Source organism: Sciurus vulgaris (genome assembly GCF_902686455.1).
Source record: "Sciurus vulgaris genome assembly, chromosome: 7".
Lineage (NCBI taxonomy): Eukaryota > Metazoa > Chordata > Mammalia > Rodentia > Sciuridae > Sciurus > Sciurus vulgaris.
In genome coordinates, this window is record NC_136467.1 from 152,679,371 (window position 1) to 152,688,473 (window position 9,103).

The 9,103-nt window shown below is 41.5% G+C and overlaps 1 long non-coding RNA gene across 1 annotated transcript; it reads left to right on the plus strand.

Moving 5' to 3' along the window:
- Positions 1-667: 667 nt before the first annotated feature.
- LOC306666803 lies at positions 668-8,995 on the plus strand. Its single transcript, XR_013765401.1, has 3 exons — positions 668-3,385; positions 3,769-5,846; positions 5,878-8,995. It is a non-coding gene; the product is annotated as an uncharacterized lncRNA (long non-coding RNA).
- The last annotated feature ends 108 nt before the right edge of the window (positions 8,996-9,103 follow it).

The following is a 9,103-nucleotide window of genomic DNA, read 5'->3' on the forward strand; positions in this document are numbered from 1 at the left end:
GCTAGGTAAGTGCTCTACCACTGAACTGCCAGCCCTGCCTGCCCCACTGGATCATTGAAGAGAAAATTGATTTTATACATGAAGTATTTGGAACCATCAGAATCAAGCTATATATAAAGTGACATTATTTAATGTTTAATCCTTGGATATCCTTTGAGGTAATTTAAATATAAGTTTTAGTTAAGAATAAAGACTTTAAAATTAACATCGGTGACAATATTTCCTTTTGTCTAGTGCAAATGGTTAGCTGGTGACAACTTCCTTATGAAGTTGAGTTTACATAATGATAAAACACAAACATCAAAGGGTAAATTACTTCGTTTGAATGATGTGCATTATGGAAGCGGTATGGTAGTTTTTCCCTTAGAATGTGATCAGGGGCTGATGTGAATCACACATTCCGTAGTTTTACCTCTTTTGGTAGGCAGTAGTGATTTTTAAGGAAATGAAGAATGGGGGCAGCAAGGCCAGTTTATATAACAATGAAGTCAGATTGTTCTTTAGAAAATAAAGGATGTATGGACATGTGATAACACAAAAGCTTTTCCATATGCTTAAGATGCCCTTCTGACCCCAAATTGGATTAAGTTATGTAAATATGACTCAGATAGGGAGCACATTGCAGTTCAGATGAAAGAATTACCTTGTGGGTACTTTCCAAGAGTTTATTATTCTTTTTTGTCCCTTGAAATTATGGGTAAAAAATAGCAATTATCAGAATTTCTTATTTTTTAAATGATGAACTATTTGCTTAAACATTTTGTTATATGACTCCAAGGGTTTAAACATACCGGATTAGTCTTTAAATTATCATAACCCATGACTTTAATATTTTACATTGAAAAAGTTAAGATACGATTTGCATGCAGTGAAATGCACAAATCGTATATTAAAATTCATTGTCTCTCACTTATGTAAATACTAGAAACCTCCTTGGAGATGAGGACCACCTGAGGTTTACTCCTCCCTCCATCCTGGCACCCAGCACTTGGCCTCGGAACATGGCGGACACACTTTCTATGTTGAATGAGCTCAGCAACCGCCTTTTGTCTAGGGTTTGCATTTGCCTTGCCCAAGTTGTGTTCTGCTATGGAAACATAACACAGGCTTTGCTTTAGCTCAGGAGTTTACTATTCCCTTTATGTCTCAAGCCTTTTGTTTAATACATGAGCTGACTTACCCTAGTTCCTGTTGATATAGAACAGGCTCTTGATGAAAATATACACTACCGGCAACTTATAAGGGATTTCTGTTTTATGAGTTTAATAGCATTGTTAAAATTCACTGATGTGTCATTGAGAAAAACAACTTTAAGTGAATACGATATACACGCATGCTCGTAATTCATCTTCTAGAGTGTATTGTATTTAACACACTCTATACTTAGTGTGTAAATACAAATATCATTTATTTTTATTGTTGGTAAAAAGAGACGATACCTGTTTCATACAATTAAGAGATATTGAAATTATGCATGATTTTTTCATTATTACTAGGATTTCCATGTTGAATCAAAGGTCATTATTCTAATCGCCTCAGACTCTTTTTCCCCCCTAATAGATCTTTGCAGTGCCCATCTGTCTGTGGCTCATGATGTAACCTTTCTTGATAGGGGCAGGATGGCAGATGGACAGCAGATGGGAGTTTTGCCCTGCCTCGTGGTTCAGAGCTTGGCCCAGGCACGAACTGTCAGAGACTGTCAGTTTGTCGTCTCAGCTTGTGGGCTCCAGCATTGTGCTCAGCATCTAAACCAAGGGTCCGAATTAATGCAGAGCCAGACCAGCTATTTGTCATTGCTACTAGTTAACGTTAATGACTGGCAGTGCAGGCAGGGGCACCCCGGGAGTCTATAAAATAACCAGGTGGGAAATGTCCTTTCTACCTCACTGTGTGCTAAATCACCAGTACTTCAGCATCAGCTCCTTCTCAAGACAGAGGTTGCATAAGTAGGAAAACAGTTGTCATATAGGTTTTTGCCTATTTTTCAAACATAACTCAGCTTCCCAAAAGTCCTTGTGTCTATGCAAAATCACATGAGGCAGCAAGTTAGAAACAGAGACAGACAGTGGCTTGTGTTTTATCTGAATCACTGGACCATTGTCATCTTTCAGAAATCCTAAGGGTGGTGAGTGATTGAACTCAGACTGACGACACCATTTGGAATGGTCACTGTGACTGACTGCTCTTCCCAGTGTTGGAAGGTGGTTTGTGAGGATGCGAGTCTTTTCAAGGAGAAAGAAAAGGCTTTTAAAAACTTTTATTCTGAACTATCAGCATTCTCTTTTTTACTTATTCTTAATGTGTGCATGAATCTGCTGCTTGACAAGTGACTTCATTTCAGAGAAATAAGAGTGGAGTAAACCCAGGAGGCTGGGCCAGCCCTCCCCATGGAGGGTAAGCCATGACCGTGACCATGAATAAAAGATAGTAAGTCAAATTGGGCTGAGCCTTGATTTGGGGGGATTTTCCCTGATTTTATTTAGTTTCTTCAGGTTTTGAGCTTCACCCAGATGATGATATGCCATTTCCTCAGAGCAGCTGTGTCCCAATTCTGATTAGTAATTCAAGAGAATTTATGTAAGGAACATGTGACCAGAAATATCTAAATAGATGTCCGCAATAAATACAGAAAAACATGCCTTCTCTCTGCCAGGGCTATGCCTGTCTTTCCACCCAGATGTAGGCCCGCTGCTGAGTTCTCCCTTCTTCCCTGGCGCTGAGCTCCGTGGAGATGGTGCTCTGTGTTCAGATAGTGTTTCTATTGACACAGCAGGTAGATGCTGCAGCCCTACACGCTGGAATGTTCTCCTGTCTTCTGGGAGCGGAGAGTGTTTCTGCAGGTGTGTAATCACGACGAGGCTCCAGGTTATGTGAATAATGTTGGACGGTTGTAGTCAAACAAATTATGTTTGCATTAGTTCAAGAGATTCCTCAATCGAATTTGGAGGCCTGTAGTGCTGACCACCTCAAGGCCCTTTAAAATCTGGATTCTAGTGGATTGTTAGGCAATCTTGTGCCCGAACCTTGAGTAATCCCTACATTATAAAATAACGCAGTGCATTCATTAGGTATTCTTTTTTTCTCTTCAGTTTTCTTCTTTTGTGTTATATTTACATTTTAAAATTGTGAGCTTTCTGTGTTTGTACTTGTTTGTTTGTTTGTTCGAAATTATCCATCAGTTTATATATTGCACAGGTAACCGAAGTGGAATCTTGAAGTTATATCTGTGGTTTCCTTGAAACGAACTCATTTATTTTTTACGTTTAAGGGAATCTTGAAATAGAAAGAAATCCTGTTACGGCACGGGCTGGAATGGCCTAAAGGACTACTGCACCCTGCTAGCTGTAAATGTACTTCGACGTGGGTCCTGCTAACATGATTTCAGGTGAGCTGTGCACAGGATCTAATTAGTTATAAATCTGTAAATGCTCAGACAGGGGCTGACTTGAAATTCTCCATCTGACGGAGATTGCCAGGGTACGCTAATCTCAGAGAGCTGCCTTATAATGAATTCCCGTTAGCCATGGAGTTAAGGGAAAGCCATGAACTTGAAGAACGAAGCAATCCCTGTGACTTAGCTGGTTAGACAGAAGCTCTGCTTTTCCAGGGTACTGTCTGCCTACCCCCCATCCCCCACCCTTGCTTTGGGAAGATAGTTCTTAGACCAAAGATTACAGCACAGTGAGCTGTCCTACAGAAATATCTAAGCTGCCATACCTTGACTGTCATCCATAAACAGCTAATATCTTGTATTTAATCTTCCTTTAGATTATATAGTGTTGATGGATCACAAAGTGCTGCTTCTCCTGTGGGTTTTCAAACCCTCCATTACACAAGTAGAGAAGAAATCTAAATAACCAAGAAAACCAGTCAAAGCTCAGTGTCCAGAGAGAGTCACTGCCGTTGGATATATTGTGGGAAACTAGAAGAAAGCCCTGCTCTTCAAGGAACTCATATTCCAACAGGCGGTACGGGCAGCGAATAGACGCATCCTAGAAAGTCAGGTCTTAACAAGTATCTAGGCGAAGACCGGTCAGGAAGAGTGAGGAGGAGGTGCCGGTTATGGAGGATACTCAGAGAAAGCCCCTTCTCCTACGCCTGTGCGTGTTCCTCTGTCTTTCACATTTACCTTTTGATTTGATGTGATTTAGAGATGTATACTATTAAGCACAAGTTTGATAAATTTCCATAACATATAGACTAATGCCACCTGCACCCCTCCCTCTGGATGTCTAGAACTTTCTATTTCTGGAGGAAGATCGCTCCTGCCTCTCCCCGAGTCCAGTCATCCTTGTTGCCCAGGGATGACCATCCTTCTGATCCTCTGGCTGTGGACTGGCATCGCAGGAGTGGCAGGGCAGGGCATGCACGCTTCCTGGCTGGACTCTGGTTCCTCTTGGGTTTGCTGATGCCCACATGGCTGTGCTCCATTGCAGTCCTTCCTTTCACCGTGGTCTGTGGATGTGTGGACCCATTGTTGGTTGGCCCATTCTCTGGCTGATGGACAGCTGGACTCTTTCCCTATTTGCCCATTATAAATCAGCTGATAGGAATATTTTTGTGCCAGATTTTTTCTGTGTATATGGACTTACCTTGCTCTTAGGTAAATACCAAAGTGTAGCTATTGAACCTTATAAGAAGCTTGCACACCAATTTCCAAGGAGATTGTGTCCTGTATCACCTAACAACAGTGCAGAAGCATTCTGGCTTTTTGTCATCCTCGTGAACACTTGGTGTCCTCGGTGGTCAAGTCTCAGCTCTGGCATGGGTGTCCAGTGGTATCTCGTGGCTGGGTGGCATTTCCGTGGTGACTAATGATAACAAGCAAGTCCCCTGGTCCCGCTGGCTCTTCATCCACAGTCCTTTGTGCAGTGCCTGTTCAAGTCTTCTGTGTGTCCTTAAATTGCGTTGTTTGTGCCTGCACTGAATGGTAGGAGTGGAAGTCCTTTGTCCCACATGTATATTGATGTTATCTTATTTTCCTAATGATATTTTCCCAAGAGTGAAAGTTTTAATTTTGATGAAATCCACTGTTACATTTTTCTTTTATTCAATATTTTCTTGTACTGCCTGATATTTTTGCCTTCTTCATATCACAAAGATGTTCTTTTGTTTCCCTGTAGAAGGTTTGTAGTCTTATTTTTATGCTTAGACCTTTGATAACCTAGGACACATTTTGTGTGTGTGTGATATGAGGTATGGGGAATGGTTCATTCTTCCCCCAAATAAAATGTTCCAGCCTTTCCATTTGAGAAGACTTTCTTTTATTTGTTGAAACTCTTGGGGGCCTTGACTGAAAATCAGTGTTTTGGGCTTTTACTTAGGGTGTAATGCTGAACAAAAGCAATGTTGCTGCCCTTAAAACAACACAAAATGGTAGAAAATGTATAAACACGTGACTTCTTGAACCTGTAAGAGTGCACAGGCCTCAGGGAAGCCAACTAAGCTAAAATCTAAGCAAGGCCAGGTATCTCCTTGGAGCAGGAGGTACCAGCCCTTGCTTGCCTAGAACAGGTTGTGTAAGGTCACTGGTAAGAAGAATTCCACTAAAGTGTTTAACAAACCGATAGAGGGGAAGTGTGGGCTAGGAAGGGTGCAGATCAGGGGGTTTCTACTCATTCACAGGCTCCTCCTCACTGATGCACTGGTTTGCAATAGAAAGATTGGACAGGGTCCCTTCCTTGTGTAGAGGCCTGAGAGGGTGCATCAGCTGGGGAGGAAAGGGATAAAGTCCCACTTATATCACTCCCCCTCTGTCCTGTGGAATAAAATCCTAAGCCACAGGAGGAAGAGCAACCACCCTGTTGTCCTTAGCCCTGGTAAAAACTCACAGTAGCCAGGGGAAGGTGCAGAACAGTCTCTCCACACCTGGGGAAGGGGCAGAAGTACAGGTAGGGATGGAGTCGGACCCACAAGGTCAAATTGCCAAGACCTCGGACTCAGTCATGGGCCCAGTGAGTCAGCCTAACAGACAGCACAACACCCAGCTCCATCACCTGGGCAGCAAGTAACGACAAGCTAATCACTGGCATGATCCCCAGTTTTCAGATTGGAAACTAAGTCAGAGGAATTAAGTGAGTGGCCCAAAGTCTCACCGCTGTAAATGGAAAAACAGAGACATGAGTCCTGATTGACTGGGGCCAAAGTCCTCATGAGCCCCTTGTATGCCAGAGGCCAGAGGGTAGGGATGTTGAAAGGAATGTGACAGATCAGAAGGGTGGACCACTCAGACGTTGATGGAGGTGGCCAGGGCAGTGTGATTTTAATAAAGAGGATATAATCAAGATCACATGGGAGAGAGCCGTTGAAGCAGATGACAGGAGAAAGGGGTCCCCTGGATTTAGGGGAGCATCTGTAACTTGAGCGCTATCAGTTCCGCTAGAACTGTGAAGACAGAAACCAGAAGCCACTGGATACAGAAATGAGCATGGAGTGAAGAAGACGGGTCAGTAATAATAACCCATTTTCCCCAGAGGCTTGACAAGAAGAGAATTGGAGCCCAGGGCAGGAGTGGCCTGGGGACAGGATTGGGCTCTAAGGACAAAAGGGACTTGAGCCTGTTTACAAGATAAGATAAAGAAGCCCACAGAAGAGTGGAGGGGGTATTGGAAGTCTCGCTGAAGTTCCTGGGATGTGTTTTGTGGGAGTGTCCCAAGAATAATTCCCTTAGATTTTTCTAGCTGCTTATGATACTTCAAAAGATACACAGTTTGCTCATTTTCAATATAGTCCTTATGTGAATTAAAGATGAATCTCTATGTAGAGACACTTATTAAGCTTCACATTTCCCTGTGTAATTTTCTTTTTTTTCTGAACGTGCTAGCCAGGGAAGAGTTCTTCATCTTTGCTTGATGTGTGTTGATACACACTCTGTCAGAATACAGCTTTTTGGTAGTACTGCAGTAAACAACTGTCACTCTAACATAGTAATGTGTAACAGACACAATAGCTCCATCATGCCGTCTTCCCTGACATAAAGAAAGTGACTTGGAAAGGAGAGCCTGAGAAAGCAGGTAGACATTTAGGTAGCATGGGTTTAGGGTTTCTACTGAAATCTCTAGATAGATCACAGCAGTCTTTGAAGACAAGGATGTATAAACTCACAGGCCCCAATCACTGATGCCTCAGAATATTAAACCATGGCAAGAGTGTGCATTTTTTAAAGTTTACTATCAACATTTGAAAGCATGCGACAATTTTGAAAAATTTCAATCCCATATTTGACAACTCCTAGTGGCTCCAGAAGTCTTAGAATTTCAACGACAGTTGCAGAAGTTTCATCTGACGTCAGAGATTTACTCTTGATGTTCAGTTGTTCTGCACGATCTAGAAGGCATCATGCCAGATGGGAGCACAGGAAGTATCCTTTCTTTCCCCGATGCTTCTAAATCCTTGACTGCATAAGAGCAAATCCTCGGGTCCGTTCCCATAATATCCATCTTATTCTAAATACTCACCGTCTCCACTGATACCAGTGGTGTATGTTTGTTATTTTTACTCCAAACAGGTGAATTGGTTTTGTTTATGTCTGTATGTTAAATATTAACACATACTACTGGAAAAGTAAGGTTTTCATTTGGAAATTGAATTGACATTGGGAACTTTGGATTGGCTGTCACCGTGCGTCACATGAAAGAACTTGGCCACATTCATCGGCCATATTTGGCCTAGTTTTCTGCATATGTTTGCCAAATGCAAAAGCCAGTTTATTGCTGGAGGGCACAGAAACCTGGAAGAAAGGCTTGGAACTTGTGCCATTTAACCCACCAGGTACCTTGCTTTTGCCTGATATTTTGCCTACAGAGGTCTGATTACACCAATAAAATACGAATGGGAGGATGGGGCTTCCCTCACCCTCCACCAGCTACAGAGTTTTGCAGAATGCTCTCGTCACACATTTTGGGAGAGCACCACTATAAATTTAAAAAAAAAAAAAAAAAACTAAAAATGTGATCTCTGCTGTGAAAAATGGTTGAACAAATGAATCAATCAGCACACATACGCCGTATTTAGAGGGTCTTGTTTCTTGGAGAAGTCATCATTTCAACTTAGAAACCATGAAAATATTTGTGTTCGTAGGAAGTTAGTCTCCAGTGTAAAGTATTTCAGGATTCTTGACAAATCAGTCACACAATTAAAAGTCATATATTTATGGCTGATTCAAACCCCCAAACAAATGGAGATGTCAAAGCCTTGCGCATATTGGGTGTTTACACATGAATAAGCAAGATGGCAGACATTGTTTTCAAGCAGACCTGTTCTTTTGCCTTTGCAAGTTTTTGGGTAGTTCTTCAACTTGTAATTTCCATATAACATTTTTTTCATGTTTACATTAGCATGTGATTAGCATATATATAATTCCATAGTGGGATCTGTAAATGCCTCCACCCCTCCCGGAGGAAAAATGGCTGTGGGTGTTTTATTTCCTCTACTAAAATATTTCTGAACTATTCGGTATTTAGGGAATAATTGTACTTTTTCTTTTTTAATTAAAATTAATGGTTTAAGTGATACATCAGCCTATTAAGTTCCATTTTTAAATCAAGGACCTTAATGTCTTAGAAAAGGTATTTCAGTTTCAGCTTTTGGAGGAACAGAATTTGATGTATTTATTTTACCATATGTGGTGTTTGAATACAGTAGTTACTCTTTAGCTACCAAAAAATTTATTTGCATTATTCTCATCTAACCTTTATGTGACCAGATACTTAAACACTAACGCGGTCTTAGCATCCCTCTGGAGGGAGTCTCAGATAACTGGTAAATGTCATAGTTGAGGAAAATGAATGAGTAAAACATGCAGAGAGAAAACCAGTTGAAGTCTCATTTCATTGGCTGTACTGTCTTTCACCCAATAGAGATGCATAAGAATTATGAATGGGCCAGGCACAGTGGGCACACCTGTACTCCCAGCAACTCGGGAGGTTGAGGCCGGAGGGGTCCAAGTGCAAGTCCAACCTCAGCAATTTGGTGAAACACTATCTCAAAATCTACAAAAAGGGCTGTGGATGTTACTGAGTGGTATTACACCCCAGGTTCAATCCCAGTACAAAAAAATCTGAGAAAGAATTGTGAAGTTTTACATACAGGTATAAAGAGATGT